Source organism: Loxodonta africana, chromosome 3 (genome assembly GCF_030014295.1).
Source record: "Loxodonta africana isolate mLoxAfr1 chromosome 3, mLoxAfr1.hap2, whole genome shotgun sequence".
Lineage (NCBI taxonomy): Eukaryota > Metazoa > Chordata > Mammalia > Proboscidea > Elephantidae > Loxodonta > Loxodonta africana.
The window spans coordinates 150635839-150638328 of record NC_087344.1 but is presented as its reverse complement, the minus strand read 5'-3'; the positions used below and the strand labels follow the sequence as shown (position 1 = coordinate 150638328).

At 45.7% G+C, this 2490-nt stretch overlaps 1 non-coding gene across 1 annotated transcript; it reads left to right on the top strand.

Moving 5' to 3' along the window:
• The first annotated feature begins 1102 nt into the window (after positions 1 to 1102).
• Positions 1103 to 1175, top strand: TRNAK-CUU (transfer RNA lysine (anticodon CUU)). Its single transcript has one exon. It is a non-coding gene; the product is annotated as a tRNA-Lys (tRNA).
• Positions 1176 to 2490: the final 1315 nt, after the last annotated feature.

Here is a 2490-nt window from a genome sequence, read left to right as displayed (position 1 = left end):
AATTTCTACAATATTAATGCAGGTTATTCCAAAGTGTGAATACAGCAGTATTGATGGGCAGTTGGGTTACTTGTAGTTTTTGGTCGTGACTAAGGCTGCTATGAATATTTTCAGATGAGTCTTTTGTGGACGTGTGCATCCATTTTCCTGGGGAACTTAAGTACTGTTGTCCTAAACGAGTGGCCTTGATGGTACACTGGTTAGGACTCTGCACTGTGGCCTCAGCAACTTTGGTTCAAATGCCAGTCGCGACATGTAGTTAAACTTCTTTCTGCAGCCCAGTCTTTTAAAAGTTGTAATGCTACTTTTGCTGGAGGCAGCCTCTCAGGAGTGCAGCCAAAGAATTGGCAAATAGTAGTTTCCACCATCCATACGGAGAGACACTTCAGGGCAAAACGAAAATCCATGGAAGCAGTAACCAAGGCTGCAAGGACAGTCTCCTTCACCTTCACGGGAGCAGCGGAGAAGACCCTTCTAGAGGATGACCCCGGAGCTCCAACCTTTCAGAAGCTAGAGATTGGAACACTTTGGGGAGAGGAGCCAAGGATCCCGAGAGCAAGGATGCATGAGGCCCTGAATCCGATCTGAGTTTACAAATCGATACTCCCAGTTTATATATTTAAAAATTGTGCTCCCAAATATATAGGAACGCGTCGCCCTCTTCCCTCTGCCCCCACCCGCATCATGGTTTAGGAGAGAAAAGGATTTTGGACCGGGAAGACGGAGCTCGGGCTGCAGCTCGAAAGTTCCAAGAGCAAAAGAGTGTCCGCTTTTCCTCCTGCTCCCTGAGGTTGTCTGCGGCACTCATCCCCCTCCCCTCGAGCTCTTTCGGAGCCGGAGTCCTCGAAACCGGGTTCTCAGAATGACCAGGTCCAGAAGGAATTTTCGTAAATATCCGGGTTTCAGGACTCTTGAGTCCCACGTCTGGTGAGTCCGAGGAACCCTGCGCAAGCTCTGTCTTTGAGCCTCGAGTGTTTCAGCGGTAAAAGGTAGAGACTGCGTCCATGAATTTGTAAACTCAGGAATTACTGTCACACTGAGTAATTATGACTCTAGCTCACTAAAGATAATGACAATTATGTAGAAAGTAAGTGGCTGTGGTGCCCGACTAGCTCAGTCGGTAGAGCATGAGACTCTTAATCTCAGGGTCGTGGGTTCGAGCCCCACGTTGGGCGGGTATTTTTTATCCTCCCTTCCATTGTTAGAGAATCTTCTCTAGCCGCTTACCAAGAGAATTAAAAAAAAGAAGAAAAACCCATTGCCATCCTCATGGCCATCAAGTGAATTCTGACTTATAGAGACCCTATTCAACAGAGTAGAACTGCCACATAGGCTTTCCAAGGACCACTGCTGGATTTAACTGCCGATCTTTTGATTAGCAGCTAAGAGGTCTCAACCACCTAGCAACCTAAGCTCCACCAACAGAATCAGGAGCTTTTAAATTGTCAGTTGCTGCCGCTGAGACTTCCTCTCACTTACTTTGGACATGTTATTAGGAGGGACCACTTCCTGGAGATGAACATCAAGCTTGGTAGAGGGCCTGCGAAAGAGAGGAAGACCCTCAAGGACATGGATTGAAACAGTGGCTGCAACAATGGGCTTAAACATAGCAACGATTGTTAGCATGGTGCAGGACCCGGCAGTATTTCATTCTGTTGTGCATATGGTGGCCAAGAGTCAGAACCCACTCAAGTGCACCTAACAACAGCAACAATATATTTTTGACACATTACGAAAAAGAGAGAGAAAAAATATAATTTTGAGTGCATGTGGTGAAAATCTACATAATAAAACCTACGCCTATTCAATGATCTCTCCAAGTACAATTCTGTGATATTGATTACATTCTTCAAGCTGTGTAACCATTCTCACTATCCTTTTCCAAATCATTTTCTGGGAAATGATTTATCCTTAAACATAAAAAGTGATTTTCCCAGAACAAGAGACCTTGGAGGCATGTAAAGAACTGCCATGAGGCTTGTGAAGAACTACCCTGAGACCATCTCTCCACTTGCCTCCCTATCTTCTCTGGGAGGCAGTCATGGGACAGTTTCTCACCGCCTTCCAGGTTCTGATGTGAGATACGAGGTTTTATGGTCTGTTCACCTTCAGGCTACAGCTGCAAACTATAAAACTGCTTAGCTGCAGTCTAGAATTGGCTCATCAGCAACAGATATCCTACAACTCTTGCTGTAGTCATCAGGCCCCTTTTGTTTCCATGTCTTCCTTTTTGGCGTGTGGGATTAGAACCCAGGCACCTTTGGCTACTCATCTTTTTGTTGTCTACATAAGTAATAAATTGTCTGAATCTGAATCACCCAGACCTTGGCCTTGTTCGGTGTGATGGATCACATTTGTGTGGCCTCTCTAGACATGATCTTGTAACTCCCACCCAAGTGATTGGGCAGAAGTGTGTAATAGGGTAATTGTGGCCCACCAAGGGGATTGGTTAGTTCTGCCATCTTGCTGGACTGAAAGGAGCTACCCAAG